Source organism: Branchiostoma belcheri, unplaced genomic scaffold (genome assembly GCF_001625305.1).
Source record: "Branchiostoma belcheri isolate BF01 breed outbred unplaced genomic scaffold, Haploidv18h27 scaffold69, whole genome shotgun sequence".
Taxonomy (NCBI): domain Eukaryota; kingdom Metazoa; phylum Chordata; class Leptocardii; order Amphioxiformes; family Branchiostomatidae; genus Branchiostoma; species Branchiostoma belcheri.
The window spans coordinates 1,009,183-1,026,895 of NW_017804342.1; the positions used below are offsets into that span (position 1 = coordinate 1,009,183).

General features: G+C 45.4%; 1 protein-coding gene across 2 annotated transcripts in view; it reads left to right on the forward strand.

Annotated features, from left to right (window-relative positions):
- LOC109484179 (Y-box factor homolog) overlaps positions 1-17,713 on the forward strand; it is a 29,084-nt gene that overhangs the window by 3,890 nt on the left and 7,481 nt on the right. The gene's annotated exons all lie outside the window — the stretch shown is intronic.

A 17,713-nucleotide genomic window follows, 5' to 3' on the forward strand; every position in this document is an offset into this window, starting at 1 on the left:
TCCAGTTCAGGGAAGATATCCAATCAGGATGGAGGTGTGCAGCTTTGGTTAAGTCTCCGAGATGATATGCAGCTTGGTGTATGTGTCAGTGTGTTTGACAGCATATCAATGTAAAACCTGCACAGTCGTGTGTTAGGTGTGATAAAGTGATGAAGGTTCAGTCTTTGTGATGAAGACGTCCATGATATTTGAGATAACCAATCACCCGTGTGTCAACTGACAGGTCAGAAAACCTCAGTCGTGTTACATGTCTTCGAAAATACCAGCAATACTAGAATTGTCGTGTAGCATAGCATTACACCATCAAAGGTAAGCTTTTTTTCAAGTGCAGATCAAAGACCGGGCATTAGTGAGTAAATTTCTGAATGTAAGAAGAGTTAAAATGATATGGGTGCTTGTGCCAATGTCTGAGTAAGGGAAAAAGTAAGTTCTAGGAATCCAAAGTTCCATGCTTGTAGACTAAGTAAAACTAAAAGTTGCAGGACAAAAAGAGTATTTAACCAGTGCTACGTGAAATGTCAGGGTTTTGAAGAAAAAATTACATACACCGTCAGCACCATGGAAGATGTATTGCAGTTTTATGAAAGACGATCAACTAAAATGTCTTTCATATGCAATCTACGTCTTTCCTGGTCCAAACAAGTCCTCAGACGTTTACTACAAGAGGTATGTATCAGCACCTCTTTTCAGTTACTACGACAGTTGAGTCAATGAGACAAAGTAACAGTCACTCGCTTTCAGAGAAACTGCTGCGTAGGAAAACACCTGTTCTGTGGTTGCCTGGATGATTGACAGGTCCGACGGCCCATCGTCTCTTGCCCTTTGCTCCTAGTGCTCAGCTAATCCTTCTCAGCTTGCACCTGTCCGGGATGAAATTGGACGTTGCGACAGTATTAATCCACATAGTGTCGGCGAAACGTGTTACTCATACTTTTGTGAAAGGCTCAAGGCGAACGAGGGTGCATGTCGGATGTGCCTTTGTCGTGTATGCGTGCCGCTTGTTGGTGGATGCGAGATATGCTCCAATTTCCAGGAGGGTACAATACTGCAAAAGTAGAGCTTCATTTACTAGTAGATAGAGTAGGTGACCACACAAATGGCTGTCATTAGGCTTGGAAACCTGTAGTGTTGGGTGTAATGCAGTTGTCTGGGTCTCTTGTCGTCGGTTTCGTTACTCATGCGCGCTTGGAAAGTATCGTGTCCGTTAACGCATGATTTTTTAGGAGGGACGACTGTTCTGCATTCATGTATGTGGTTGCTGTGGCAACTGTACGGCGACTTTACATGAGCAGCCAGTCACCTGTCCAGGCGCCAACGACAAACTGCACGAGGCGAGCGAACGAAAACGCAACGCACGCGGCCCCTGCTTTTGTGATTGGCGCAGAATATATATGTAGCAGCATGCCCATCTGCCTAGCCAGGCAGTCGGAGCAGGCGCAGAAAGTTTGTCGATTTAGGGCGCGTAAGATGTTGCGGATAGCAGGAAGGGGTCAGCGACCCCAATATCCCCGCTCGGAGTCGTTATTACCAGGTAGAGGACCCTGCCCACGGCACCTGAGGCTCCGCACACGGGCTGAGCTTTAATGGGCAAAATGTCAAATAGACCATGGGAATGTGTAGAGCATCGGCTGTGCCACAAATTGCTTTGGGTGGTGTGGACTGAATACCAACAAGGTTCACCCATACTTGCCTTGTATGGCCAGGGCTGTCCCTGTATCCGGGTCGGGCTATAGAATATGTTAGGGCAGTGTGGCCAATGGTGTTTGTCGGTTGCAGGTTTACCGATAATCGCTGTGTGGAGTTTCGGGCCGTCTGGCGGGCGCCCCCGTTTCTGTATGACTTGCGTTGTTGGTCGTCCTTCGCCTTCATTGGTTAATTGTCAGATAAAGCGGCCCGTGAACTGACTCCAGCCCGTCAATTTGCCCTCGATTAATTTCTACCTAAGGGACCGTCCGATGTCACGGCCGTATCACGTGCGGAGGGCGCGGGAACATACATGGATTTATGAACATGAGCGGTCACGTGACCATCCCGTGTGATGGTTTGTCCGCAACGTCGCTGAATCAGATTTGGCGGACGTTCGTCGGCGGGAAATGCGTTTTGGAAGCTCGCACGTGATTTTGTAACTTTTCGCGCAAAAGCGCGAGCGCGGTTCAGAATTCTTGTGCCTTCAAATTCAACCCAGAAACAGAGGTGTGCCTCCTCTTCCAGATATTGCAATAAAATCCTCCTACACACTTTTGCGGAGTCGCAACATTCTCTCTACGTAAATGTTTACCCCTTTTGAACATTAGGTCTCAAAAAGCACTTTGTTGCAGACTTGAGTGGGACCCATTTGCTAGAGACATGATAAGATAGAGAGGATTTGCCTTGCACACAGGGAAAATGGTGTCAGTGGTTTTCCTATGCAGTGGCCCTGTTTGGATGCCCTCTGCCATTTAATATCTTGATGGCGTGGCCACGGAGGGATGAGGCTGCTGGGTTGTAAATCATCCCCAAAGCTGACTGCGGCTCGCTGTTCTAATGGACAAGGCAGGGGCAGCGTTCCCCCGCCTTATCTGTGCTACTGCAGAAAAATGATAAAGTAATTACTCCAGCAATCTATTTATGTTTCAATGAAAAGTTTGGCGGAATTCCTCAGCAGAAGTTTTGAGGAGACGAGGTAGCTGCGCGGAATACCCTGATGTAGTTGTTACACCAGCAGCGGCGGTGCAGCTTCCCTAGAGTTGACCTGGGCAGCCCCGTGGGCCCCCTGGGAAATGCATCCAGGAAATTAGGAAGGAGGTTTTATGGAGGGAGCGGCAGTAACCTTTTATATGCAGGGCAGAAGGCTTTCTTGCAGTGCCGCATTACCGACGGGGTCTTAAACTTAGCGCACCGCGCGTTCCAGGCGTGAGGTGGAGGGATTGGCGAAAGGATTTCTCCAACAGCGGGGAAAGTTTATGTTAATATCATATTTTAGGTTTTTTGTTGGCGTTTTTGAACGATTTGTGGAAGGTTGGTAGACTTCGTAGCACGTACGGTAAGCGGAACACGTGGTCGCTGATCGGATTATTTACATTAAACACGTGGAGGGCTACCTCGTCGCGCCGACACATGTAATGCGTCACGTGGTCAGGTTGTTGAATGGTAACCACGCAACCGGGGCCCCTGGGTGGGGCCTCGTCACCAAATATGGAAATGGGGGCTTAAGATGTCAGGGCGCCCATTCGCCCGTCGCAGCGCGGCAAAACGGGCACGATTTTGAATCGAAAGGAGGCCGAAGAAGCGAATATTCGCTGTGTTCCAATTGTGTTGGAAAGCTCTTTCCTGGGCCCCTGTTATGGCCTTCAGCACAGTGTATTGCACAGGTACTATTGCCCATTATGGCATCATTTCATGCAAGCTGCCTAATGCATTCATCCCGCCGTAGCTTGGGGTCAATATGCTGGCATTGATTCGGGCTCGGCTGCAACATCCATTATTCATCTCACATCAGAGGCAGGGGAGTCTTCTCATTTGGGCATCGTCTGGAAAATTACTATCCCCAACACTGAGACTGTTTGGTGTAGATACATGAGGGGGACCGGGAGACTGGAGATCTTTCTAGAGGATAAGACTCAGTGTGGAAGATGAAACTTGAGTCTGTGTGTTGACGTTATGTCTGGTTATGTATGCGTGGTGATTTGGGCAGCATTAAACGTGGTCCAGCCATCAATCAAGACGGGAGGCTGGCCTCACCTCGAGCTGACACACACTCCATCATAACAGACACGTATCTCCTTAATAGCTGGGGAAAATGGCACTGGATCTGGGCGATGGGTATTCAGGAGGGGAGATAGCTGGAGCGATGCTGGGAGGGAAAGGGGGTGGCGGAAAAACGCGGGGGAAGGGTCGCGTTACTCGCCGCAACGTAGGCGCGCGTCGGATCGCTCCGTCCTCCACGTGGCTACGAGCTGTGCACGTGTTCGGCGCCGAGCGAAGGCACGTATTAATCCTCTCGGTGGTGCTAATGATGTAGTGGTGATTTAATTAATCATGATGCCTGTCTGCTGGCGGGAGAAATGGGCCGTTTGTATCTCCGTCCATGCAGACGGATTGTTTTATAGCCTTCCTCGCTCCATAGATTCTCCAGATACCAGCCTGTCAATACATCCTTTATGTCCCTCAGCCATACATACATCACCGCACACGGACCAGATAAGGGACAATCAAACCACCTGATTGGTTCGGAGATTCCTTTTCTCTCGGCTTTTCAACCAATCCTCGCTATCGCCCGGCGAAACAATTCTTGGAAAGCACGGAGCGAAAGATTTCTCTCCTGTTTTATTTCTTTGTGCATGAAGTGAAACTACACAGAGATAGAGAAAGATAGTTGCACGGTAGACTCTTCGAACGTAGGTGTGGTGGGAAGTTTGAAAGAATTGTGTGTGGTTTGTGGAGCAGCGTGACAGTTGATTGGCATCAGTATTTGCTGCCACACCCCGTGTAATCTGCGGGAAGCTGGGGGCGGCTCGGTGGCATTAGGCCCATCTTGTACACGCCACTGGCGCGATTAGATCCATCAGAATTGTGTCGCCTGCCATTTATCTACCGCCGAGTTTATCGCGAGGGTAGCGGGGCGAACGGGATGCGCCGCAGCGATATCGTGCCTTCGGGGACGTGCAGAGAGGGCGATGCGATCTTTGGACACGGGGTTGCATCCGCAGAACTCGGCAGTGATGAGCCATCGCATTTCATGGTCTTCAGTCGGAGACGAGAATTCAGAACGACGCGTTAGCTGCATGTAGGCCGCGACCGTAGCGCGGCTCACAGGGCTTTTATGGCAGTGAATGGAAAATCACAATTCAGTTACGACTTTGTCACGGGAAAAAGTTTATGGGATTCTCATTTTTTATTGGTAGATGACACCAAGTAAATGGCATTTCCAGATCTTGGCATCTTTTGTCCATCTTTTTATTTTTAGAGTAGTATTTTACCACCCTGCTTTGAATTTGGTTGTTGTTTCCACAGATTGTCATGCAGTTTTGCATGTACCAAATGAGCTCCGTGTCCGTGTAACTGGTCTTCATTAATTTTGATCTAGAAAATCAATTCATGCGTGACAATGAACAGAATTTTGAGAGAACACGTTAATCTCTTGTCGAGACTGAGTAACTTGTCGCTGTTACGTAGCCATAAGAGACGTTGTAAGATTGTTCACTGCCTTTTGGGAAATATCTGAACTAAGAGCGTTAACTACGCTCTTTTTTTCACAACTGGCCCAAATTTGAAGATTTATAATGTAAATGGTGGATGGTTTCGCTTTACTGCAAATGAGAGGTAAATTTGTAACTAATTTTCAGGTAAAGGAGATTGAATTATGGTGTTAACTGCTCTATTCAAGGTGCTCAGGTAATAATCCGCTTCTTCCATCTAATGCCTGCTCCTTGCTTTTGCGTATCGCTGGAGCCTTGTTAAAACATGATCCATCTTCTCTAGGGTATGTCTTTCATGGTCCCTGATAGCTTCTGAAAGTTTTGGATAAAAAAAACTCCTGCCCACCAAATTGCGTTCGCACCGATTGGCCATGTGCTTGCCGTCCCACGAGACTTGTTAGGCACAAAATCGTAGTTTGCAGGGCCTTCGTCTCGGGACGCAGATGACGGATCGCTCATTTTATGGGCAAAATCTTCGGCAGACGTCATGAAATCTTCCTCTCGCAGCGTGATGGGACAAATTGGAAAGGGCTCGTTTGCGTGTTCAGTCTGAGGAAGCCCGGGGAAAATAAAAAGGATCCGGCGGGCTCGGAAAGGTTTGGGATTGCAGCAAAGGTCGCGACCAACCCTGGGATATGAATTTGAAGGGATCCACTTGTTAGGTGGAAGGGATGAAATCGGACGCCTCTTGTCTGAGGGGTGCTTACATTTCACGAATACATTGTCTGCACTTTTGGGAAAGTTTGAAGTTTCTAGCTCAGCTTTGGGAGCCAGAAAGGTTGGGTTGTTCTGAACACAGCTTGTTCTGCGAACTGTAATGATGCAATATAATCCCCAGTGTAGAAGTCTAGAAGACGAAGTCAAAATGGAGATGGAGAATCTTTTTAATGATGTACATTATAGCTGTAAAGCAAGCACTGTATTGACCTATTTGAGCACAAAGTGACGTACTGAGTGGAACTTTTTCACTTCAAGTTCAAGGAAGTGAAAGAATGGTCAAGACCTACTCAAGTTCCTGAGAAAAAAAGATATTCAGTACTTATTCCAGATTGCTATGTGTTGCCATACATATACATGTAGCTTGTAAGGAAACAGAAATTGAAATGCAACACAAGTCATGTATTTTATAGTGGAACTGTAGATGTAGTGTATAGCAAGGCTTGTTTAACCAACACTATGACAGGTTTCGTAAGAATTCCAATGGTAGCGTGGTGGCTGACATGTAGTACTAAATTGGCCAAGCAGTATCCAATACGCCACCCGAGTTTGGCTGACGTTAGAAAAATACCAGTACAAAAAAGAATGCCCAATAAAATGTCTTAAACACATCAAAAATGAGCTGAAACCTAAACCCGTTTGGAGAGCAGGTTTTGTATATTTTGTGGTAATTTCGTCAGTTACGTATATGGGTTACGCAGCTGACCATGTCATGCATATCGTCCAAATTTGCCAGGGTGGCGCGCCTACCCTTTCAACACGTGGTCGAGTAGTCTGCGGTTGCTAGGCGATGGCGATGCTGCGATCCTACCGCAGCGACTCCACCAAACACAGCGCCACGTGCAGGAATGGGTGTGGCACTTGGGTGTCACGTGACTCGGAAATTTCAATCAACGACATTAGCTTTGGCCATCAGTTAAATGGATTACATTTTAACTAAGATGTATGCTGTCCTTGTATGCAAAGAAATGGTATTGTTTTTAAGAGAGATGGATAATAGAGTGGAACAGTGATAAAAATTCTGTATTGATTTTGCAGGCTAAAGAGCAGTGAATATATGTTGGAGTGATCCTTGCTTTCCCCTGCTTCCAAGATTCATGTCATTTGGTGCGACCCGGTTCCCTGAACTCTTGTCATTTCATTTTCCTCCTGTGGCGATATGAACTCGTGTGGGTGTGAAGTCAATGTGGCATTTTCCCAACCTGTGGGTGCTTTTAGCCTGATTAATATTTGGCGTTTTGTGGTAATATCAGGCTGTGTGCTGCTAACATGGAAGGCCGCACAGGCTTGAATTTATGGATGACATTTTTTTGTGGACTTGAGATGTGATAGCGGTTATGAAAAATCCATCTTGTTTTGTTATGCAGCTTTTTACAGTGTGGTAGTTTTTAAATGGCTGTGGGAGGATTGTCATAGCATTCATTCCAAGACAAATCTTTTCCACATTGACTTGGAGTGTGTATGTTTTATGCAGGGATTTTTTTGGTTGTATTATATTCATGATAAACTTGCACATAGAACTTAAAAGGCCTCCTCGCATTATGTGTCTTCAGCGTAACACACCAACTTCTGTATCTGTATAGCCTTCCTTCAATGTAAACATGATGCAAGGCGTCATGTTCCGTACTTTTGATGTCAAAATTGATTGACAGCCTGTCATTCTGTCGTAATGTCGTTAAATTTCAGGATAAACCTTTTTTGTGTGACGATATAGAAACATATGTCTGAGGTGATGATGTTGAAGAGCAACAAAGTGTGTTATTGCTCTTTGCTTGGGTTGTTTTCAATTCGGAAGAAGATTTTATTTTCATGTCTAGCGGTAGAAAAACGCGTATGGGCATTTGACCCGGAACTCAGCCGACAACGCTTTTCCCAGTTCTTGCACCATAGAAACTAGCGTGCGCTAACAGCAACAGAGAACCATGAACCAGTTACATACATTACTGCCTGGAATTATAGGTAGCATCCTGTTGCTAGGTAACGCTGATGATACGGGAGCGCGCTCTTGCCTCATTTGTTATGCACGTGGGATGGGTGTGGTGCCCACGTGTTGCCGTAGAAACTCGGTGCGCGCTTTGAACAAGAGCGCGAAGCTCTATACGAGGATGAGATTCCGTCAATGTATGTATGGTTATTTGCCCTCATACTATGTCATAGTCATTGAAATGAAATATTACCTGTGTGATATTCTGCAAAATATGAAATTCACACCTACATACACGGATACAGAAACCTTTTGACAAGATGGCATGCATATCTTGCTCGTTTTTGTCGCTACAGTACTCAGTGTTCATCGTACGCTGGCTAAGTTCGGGTAATATCATTACCCCGAATATCAGCACGTGGAATTGGGCGTGGCACGCACTGCAAGGGAGTTTGGTACAGAACGGTTTTTGTTCCTTCATCAAAAAGACTAAGAAAATGTGCTGAATTTGATTTGGAATGTGATTCTGATTGCAGTTGATATATAGTTAGAGGTATGGATGGTTGGTATTACATATTCTTGCTGGGTGTGGCTTTTGGCATAGCATGAAAGGGAAGATAGCAGAACGCAGTCCAGTTGACAGATCACCTGAACAGGCACTCTAGTGTATCTGGTCAATTCATCAGTGAAATTGATGTTGTGGCGGATCAGAGTCTATTTGGACCAACAAATTTGATGGCTTTCCCTAATCTGATGGGAAGGCGTCGTTTATCCCCGGACCAAGGGAGCGTCTGAATTCCCGACTGAATGGGACTCGGAATTTATGGGGATTTCATTTCCAGTTGACATGTTCTTGATGTACCACGTTTACAATTACAGTTTACTGAGCATCTTGTGCTGCAAGATTTATATGGGTTTTATTTTCTACTATAACTGAAAAGCAAGGAGAAGTTGAATTTATGTGATAGTATTTTTTATTTTGTTAACTCTGTTCATGTTTTGTTGTGACCTGCCCTTAGCCCAAATGTGGAAAAATGCAATGAAACTGATTCATTACTAGTATTTTTATTTAGGTAGATGGTAGGAAGTTGTCAATGGCCATGCCGCACTATCCCACAGAGAAAGCTAGTAGCCATTTCCCCGACTCTTGTCATCGTCCAAAAAAGGCTGTAGCTGTTGCAGTGTGTTGCAGATAGGAAATTTCCCAAATGCCTGCTGACAAAGGTAACGTCCCGGCAGACGGGGCAGGGTGGGCTGAGAATGGTCGGCATGGCGACACTGGTACCCAGAGGGACGGATGACACAGGAACAGGAAGGATTATTTGGCATGCATGTTAATTACACGAGTGATTGACATTTGTGGCTGATGGCTTGGGTGGACATGTGACAAGATTAATGGAAGGACCAATGAAAATGGTTCTATCGGTAAACATTGACTTGTTTACTATTCATCCCCATGTGTATCTATTTTATTGACTCTTTTCATTATTGTATGGGTGATTGGCATTTGTGGCTGATGGCTAGGAGGGACATGTAACAAGATTAATCTAAGAACCAATGAAAATGTTTCTGTTGGTAAACAAAATAACGTCTCACTTGTTTACTGTCTATCCCCTTGTGTATCTATTTTATAGACTCTTTTCATTATTGTAGAATCAAAATAAATGCAGATTGTTAGGTTATGAGGTATGTACTGACTGTGTCTTTCAAAAAATATTTAGTGACAGAATTTACAAAATGCTGTATCCAAATTATTTTGGTCAAGCCTATAGAATTTCCCCCAAAGATGCAGTGATCAGTAAAACATTGATTTGTAGAAGCTTTGTTGTGGTTCAGGCCTGCAGTAGCCATGTGATGCCAGGCGATGACATCATAGGTCAGTAGGGGTCATCTGTGTGCACCTGTTCTGGGAATAGCAGGGTCCCCTGGGTGGGTGTAATCAGAGTAGGCATGTGCCGGAGAATCTAAATGTGCATGTGACGGACTTGTGGGTTTGCCAGCTGCGTGTGTGTGTAAAATAGGGCGTGGTCAAGTTTTCAATGCATAGGATTTGGAATGGCCAAAATGAGATATTCACTGGTCGGTTCTTTGACCTTGTGATGTCTGTTTCAAGGTCAAAGTAATACACATGGGAATCTAATGACATTTATGGGTTTGATTGGAAACATTCTATCTATCGTTTGTGGTTTTTGGTTTATATTGCTGTGTAATTAGAAGAGATATCCTGATGATTTTGTTTGCTGACAAGGTAGATTGTAGGGTTTTGAAATGAAAAAAGGCGTGGTCAATGTAACATTCAAGGTTACAAATTTTGACCAGGAGATGGGGAAAAATAGTTGTGCTCTTAGTTTTGTAGTTTAACAGTGTATAAAAATTGGCAAGTCTGCCCAAAGCATGCATTTACCATCCTACATTGGTCAAGGTCAAAGTTGTTAGATTTACTGTTCTTGAAGGTCATTAGGAATGAGGATTTGGATTCAAAATGGCTGCCATGTGACTTGACCATGGTCATCCCTGATGCCCAAATAAGGTCAGGGTTTGGAAATGGTTTCAACAAAATTGTTGTTACTGTATTGGAATTCTATAAAACATTAAAATTTCGTATATAACGTTACATATGTAACTGTATACACGGTTAGGAAAGGACTGAGGAATTGAGTATTTGGAGATAATTTTCACTGTGTAATATGTGTTAATTGTATAGCAGTGATGGTTTTCAGAGGATGTTGAGAAGACTTGCCTGTTTGTACTTGTGAGATCTGGTAGTAAGGTCTCGTGACAAATCCCTGCCTTCGGGCACAGATCCTTTCTGTACAGGTGATTTACGACCAAGAAGACACAGGTGATTTTTTAGAACTTCAGCTGAATGTAGAAGATTTCAATGAAAAGTTTTTGATGTGAGGAAAGGACAGAATTTGTATCCAAGACTTTTTTCATGTCTTTTGCGTTTGGAAATGTGAAAATGTTTCAAAGAGTACTTGGTGCCACGCCCGTTTCCTGTCTGGATAGTCTATTCATGATCTGGAATTTTGAAAGAAGCTTTTCCACTCTTTTCAGTTTGAAGGAGTATAACAAATAGCCTGTTTACAATTAGACTGAGCCGTCAAAATGCTTCCCAAAGTAAAGATCAACGTATACCGTATTTACCATTATTTGGGGCTCTATTCAGCTGTTGGTTTTGGTTTTATTCAGCCGATTTCTTGTGCTCAGTACCTACAGAACCAATGTGATATCTGGTACTACATTGTTACTTCTACATGTCCAACTGAGAGTAAAGCCATGAAAAGCAGATATGACTTTTGTCCGTTTGCCACATTGTGTCAATTTGCAGCCTGTGGAATTAGATAGTTCCCCTGGCTGGTCACGTCCAATAGCAGGAGGAATGAAAGATGTGGATGTATTGTGGCAACTGGTGGGTTCCAGTTACATCTGCCCTGCCATTCGTTTACAGAAGTGACCCACGCGGGAAAACGTGTCGTTAGGCTTCTCGCTATTATAGTTCGGTCGATCCTCTTGGGTTTTTGACGCGCAGAGCTAGTAGGTGCCCAGTGTTCTAGCCAGTGTCTGTCATTTGGTGGAATTTTGCTAATGACAGACAAAACTTGGCCTAATCTGTCATCTTTGATGGACGAAAATTGGTGTGTAAAGATATAGAAGTTGATGTCGATAAACAACTTTGCTCAGTATGCCAGCAAAATTTGCGCCTCAGAGTCAAAATACAAAAAAATAGCTTTTCAGAGGGTCAAGATTTCAAAACCCCCAGGGATTGTTACGCCTTTGCCGTTGGACATGTCATATCGGACAAAATTGAGACGGCGAAAAAAAATTTCAGGCCCGCTAGAACATTACAGGTGCCTCTCAGTATGTTGTGCATGTGAGGGACTGTTTCCGCTGACCCCAGTCAAGACTGGAGGGCATGCCATGTTTAAATCATGGCCAGAGTGAATCCTGTGGGCTGATCTGCATGCGAGATGGAGCAGGGAGGCATGTCTCTGTCTCCAACTCTCCCAGCCATCAGTGTCTACCTCCCATCTTCCTGTCTCCCAGCTGACCTTTGTCACAAACACCGGGGCAACATTTTAATCATTTCAGGGAGAGTCCGATCCCTTCTATAACTCATCCCGGGGTGGGTGATAGGGAGATGTGAACGTGTGCCTTCCTCCGTCGGGAACATTACCATGTCATGCATGTGCCGCGACCTCCCGTGACCTTGTCAGTACTGAGGGACGGACGCTCCATCAGAACCAGGCGCTGCAGACGTCCCCCCATCCATCACGTCTGCATGGTCCCTATCCTATTGCCAGGGCATTTCCATGCATGTATGATCACATCCTGCGCATAAAACCCAGCTGAAAGGACACCATTTACCACTGAAGGCCCCTTTCGGGTTGTGCCTCTCTGCAGCAGCATCAAAACTGGACACATAGTTGCTTTTTTTTTCTTTAAGCGTGATTGCGACAGCGCCCCCAGTCGACGCGACCGTTCTTCGGAGCGCTTCCGTATCGTGTACGCGTGGGTTTTGTTTTGATCCGGCGGCGGCCTCCACGTGGTTTTGTTTTTCCGGGGCAGTTGTATCAATTTGCCTAAGTTGGATCCGTGGCTGTGTAATGGATGTAATCACGGCCAGGCTTCTAGCCAAAAGGCCATTAAAATATGGGTCATTTTGGGGCAGCAAATTGACATCACCATGGCAACGCGTTCGTGCATAATGCAGCGCGCGTAATAGCACGTGGTCTTCGAGGCAGGCGTGCACGTGTTGAACGCCGACCGTTGTTCGCACGTGTTGCGAGGGCGCACAGTCGTGTGGATGAGCATTGTGAAACGTACGCAAAATAACCATAAAGAAATGGCCTTGTTACTTTTTTATTTTTGTTGAAAACTTTTTGATAAATATGACATTACCTCGTCTGTTGTCCACGAAAAGATAAATAAAAAAATTCCGTACATTCACCAGTATTCCCTGCAGATAGAATTCCATCCAAGAATTAGGTTGGTTTTTGGTCTTTTTGTCGGAAAACTGTGGTGAAGTGACTTCTTGAGTTTGCTGATTCTTTTCTAGAACTACTGAACGTTTCATTCCTGTCCAACGTTCAGGAACAGCAGCACCTAAGTCCGTCTTGGGCTGGGTGAGGAGTTTGGAACTGAACAATGTAATTCAGTCGGAGTTTTATCTGATGCCTGCCGCCATAAGCGAGCCAGGGAAGCCGGGGCAGGGGTCGCGGCAACCCGCATAGATCACCGTCAGCGTGACTTATCTGCCTGCCTGGCGAGCAGGCAATGATTTTTCATCCACAGTATCTAGTTCTTTATCACCTCTTTATCGCCATGGCTGGGAGCCGCTGCCTATAAAGTATCGAGCGTATTACGCTGATTCTTGCGATGAAGGCAGCCCAGCCCACCCAGTCTTCAGATATCAGGAGTACATTTGTCACAGCGCTGCGTCGGAACGATTTCAAACTGCACGAAAAACATTACACGGATACTACGATTAGTAGATAACATGACAACCAATTGTGTTTAACTACGGTGGACGGTGAAGGTCCTTTATGTCTCGTGTCGTTTCGTACATTCTCGTTCCAAACTGTGCTCAAATGGTAGAGAGCGTGTGTGCCAAGTGTTTTTTTATGGATTCTGAATCAGAAGTCTATTTGTAGTTTGAAAATTTGCAAACTGATACAAATGCCAACATTAACCATTTGCCAACTGTTTCATGCTAAGTTTTGCTAACTTGTTTCATGTACTAGTACTACTAGTACATGTAGATCATTTTGAACGGGAATTCAAGACTATTATTAATAGAATTTTTTGGTTAACCTTTGTCAGTGTAATTTCCTTTATGAACTATTTAGTGCTCAGTACGCATATGTGAGAATGGTTGTGTGGTTCAGCTTCAGGTGCTCCTTGATATTCCTTCATTTTTTTTGCACCATTCTTCTGACAGGGATCTGAGAGAGTGTGATATCTCACTCCAGCAGACGTCTCAGAGACTCGAGTGCTTCAAAGCCCCGTGCCGTCTGATAATGGGGCGGCCGACTGGAAACTTTTTTACAATCCGTGCCTCCAGTGCCCTTTCCAACTGCGCGGTTGTCGCCCTGAATCTCGGCTCCCATCCCCCAAACTCGCCATTTGATGGCGTTACGTGTCCGGGGTAGGGATTTGCGGAAGCGGGAGAAAATCCAACTTAGAAGGGGTCAGATGAGTGCGGGCAGATGATAGCCGTGTAGCACGCACGCCGGGTTTTATTCCACTTGCCGGGCCATCAGGCAGTGTGCTGAGGTAGTGGGGCGAGAGGTTATCTATCGAAGAGGAGACTTGTCTCCCTGAAGTGGAGAGATTGTGGGCCCATCCTGACCAGGGGTGTATCTGAAAGGGACTCCTGTTGTCGGGGGAGTAGTAATTTTTTGTGTATGCGGAAAGGGATAGAAGCACTGCTGATGGGAAGATGGGCAGATTTTGTGAACTCTTGATATTAACGTGGCAGGGCTTTAATCTATGAGCTACCGAGGTAGCCTTTGGCATCAAATTTGCGTGGATACAGGGCATTGTCATGGAAGGAGGGCAGTTGATTTTTACTCAGCTGAAGAGATATCAGTACACTCCATAACAGAAAGGAAATGTCTTTCGTTTTAATTTGGTCCTGTTTTATTTTAATGGAACAGTTAATAATGTTTGACGTAATATCATGTCAAGCACTGAAGTGCAGCAATACCAGGGGGTCCTCTGGGTAAATTTTTAAATCTTGACCATCAGAAATGCTATTTTCTGCTTACCGGGGTATTGTGAATATCGAGGGGGAAACTTTTACTGGTAGACTAAGCCTAGTTTAATGACGTATCCTTCCATTTCCTTATGCAACAATTTTTGTCTGTCAAAGATGACAGATTGGTCAAAATTTTTTGCTGTCATGACCGGCAAAATTCGGTCAAATGATGGAAAGACCGACACTGGTTAGAACACTGCTTACGATCCATGCTTTCCCAGCGTTTCGCCGCTGTTTTGAAGGCGTACGATGTACATGTTAAAGAGATGGTTTTATTCCTCATTAATAATTACCGATGTCAGTTCGGTTTGACCCTGGCGCCGCATTTGTGTCAGGGCGGCTCAAAATTGCCCCACATTTCGCAGTAATCTTGTTAGCGTCTAATGCAGCCTCTCGGCCCAAAACACAAGCACACGTGGAACGCGCTGTCACATGACGCGCGTCGCTTCCCACCACCCCAGCACGTGCTGCAACAACTTCCCTTCATGCTCCGTTCTCAGAAATCTCTGCTTCTTCTCCTAGCAGCATGCTTTTTTTGTGCGTTTGGGTCTCTGAAAAGCAGAAAGTTGTCCACAGAAGAGGAATCCCCCTGTCCTCCCTCCTCTGTGTGTGGAGAATAACTGTAAGAAATTGTGATGTTGTCAGGAACTGACAGGTTATTAACGGGACAGCCTTGAGACCGGGAGAAACTGCCTACAGACAAGAGTCGTTGGGAGCGTGCGACAAATAGGGTCCTCCTGAAGATCTCTGCAGAAACTTTAATCTCACCTTCACGCATACTGGTGCGTTTTACTGCCCCCTCCACATCATACTTCATTTCCTTTATGTGTTGAGAGGATAAACTCAGATTCAGCGTCAGGCCTCCCGAGCAGCCTATTCATACCAGGCAGCATAAAAGGGCTGTTCAAGTTTTTGGAAATATTTGTGCGGAAATGGGCGTGTTTTTGAGTGACCGTTTTACATTTTGGTCTTGACATTTACACTGGTAATTGATGACGCACCCGAATAATGCGGGGCATGATGTAGTGCTGTCGAGTAGCAAAGCCTCGGGCTAGAAAATACATCTTTGATGAGCTTAAATTCACCCGTGTGAAGAATGGTTCAACATGTCGGGTCCACCTATAGAGAGGAAACAACACTTCTTTTCATGGGCTGTTGTAATTTTGCAGTGACATTTCGGCAGGCTCTGGGAACAGTTAGGCCCCATCATTTGTATTGCTGCCGCATTAGGCAAGGGGTAAGTTTGCCCCGTCCACAAATCACCTTGAATCACCTGCCATTCCGTGACATTTAGGGGACCCAATTCCATATGGAAGGGTCCATGGACTACTGATTAGTGTGGTGGAAAAATGCCAAGTGCTGGCGGAATATTTGGTGAGCGGGAAAATAGGTGGGTGGAGGGGAAAGATGAAACCGGCACGGTATCTTAGCTAATAGGTGCAGCATTTGTTCACGTCACTGCAAATGTGCAGGTGTTATATTCAAGTGGACAAGGAAATTTGTGTGGTAATGTCAGAAGCACTGGGTTTTGTCATGGTTTTTCGGTGGTGGTTTTGGGTGCGGATTTTTGTCAGGGTGAATTGGTGTTGACCCCGGATGAATATTAGATTGCCGGCGTCGTGGGGTTATAAAACCGGGGTTAATAAATACAGGGGCGACCCCGTAACCCCACCCCACTGCGAGTAATGGTATTGGGAACGCTGCGGCGATTTCGCATTTCGCTACATTGCGTTCGAGATCGGATGGCAACACGTGGTGCCGGCCGTCGATGGCGTTGCGTAAGTCACATGACCAGGGCTCTACACGTGTATTTGTTTTGGACGTTGAGCGCTAGTTTGTGATGAGGAAAGCGGACGGCGTGGCTTCAAACAAGGCGGCGGAGTCCCTGCACTTTTGGTGTTGGGTTAAAAATTCTACAAGATTCGAAATAGACAACAGCCTGGAAACTTGCTCCACCCATGCAGTGAATATTTAAAGTGGCTGCAGGACCATTTGGGGACTTAGTCTAACGACTTGCACTAGGAGAATGCAATGTCACCGGTGAAAAATGGCCCGGCTCAGTTCCAGTCATAAAGTAATAGGCGCGAGCTCCTGTCTCATCTTTCCCATGGAGGTGCCACTTACCATCTCACCGTAAAACCGAAATGTCACCGCCAGAGCCGGGGGACATCGTTCTCGGTCAGTCCGGCATACGGATATCGTTCTACGACGAAAGTAACGAGCGACGGCGTTAAATAAATCAGCGAGAAGTTTTCTTGGAATAACTAGAGACTTTTATTCGCTGATGATATACTTCTCCTGGTTATCGCTTGGCTGAAGCTGAATAAAGAGGACATCAGCAATAAAGTATTTAATCCCTGTGTGAGTATGCAGATGCTGTATATCTTCGATGCAGGCGCACAATATATGGGGAGAGGAAATGTTGCAGCTGGACTAAATCAGGTGCAAAATTCACCCAACTGTCCACATTAATCCAGCCATTTGTCAAGAGATAGACAAACTGATGCTACAGCCAAATGTACGGCTGTAACCCAACACTCGGTTGTTTTAGCTAATGTTGGAACTCGAAACTTGTGGTTGACGTTGTAACAGGATATCTGTGTCGAAGTCGTAAGTTGATACCAGCCTTGAGGCGTCGGTGGACACCCGTTTTGCATCTTCTCTGGTTTCTGTCACTCCGGAGGTAATTGGCAATTTGAGGGCCTGCCAGTTTTCCTAGATGAACGCAGGACTTACCGAGGTAATTTGTAAATCTGCACCGATTTGTGTCAGCGTCGGCTCTAATTCTCGCAGACATGAATCAGCTAAGAAGGATGTGGGTGAACTAGGCTAGCTCTTAACAGACAAGCAATTCTAACCAGCTAGTCTGGGCCTCGAATACTGGGTGCATTATCCACGTTAGTGCTGGTAAAATTGGGGCTGTGCAGGTATTTCTGATGTCTACCTACATCTACATGTAACTTGCAAGTGTATGTAGAAAAAAGTATTCCAAGCCTTGTAGTCCGTCCAATATCATTCTCTTTGGATCTTGTTCAGATGTGGATGGGAGTATATCATATTATAAGGAATTGAGACCTGCTGAGCTTGTTTCATCAGTCTATGAAAGTCTGCATTAGTCTACAGCTTCCATATAGT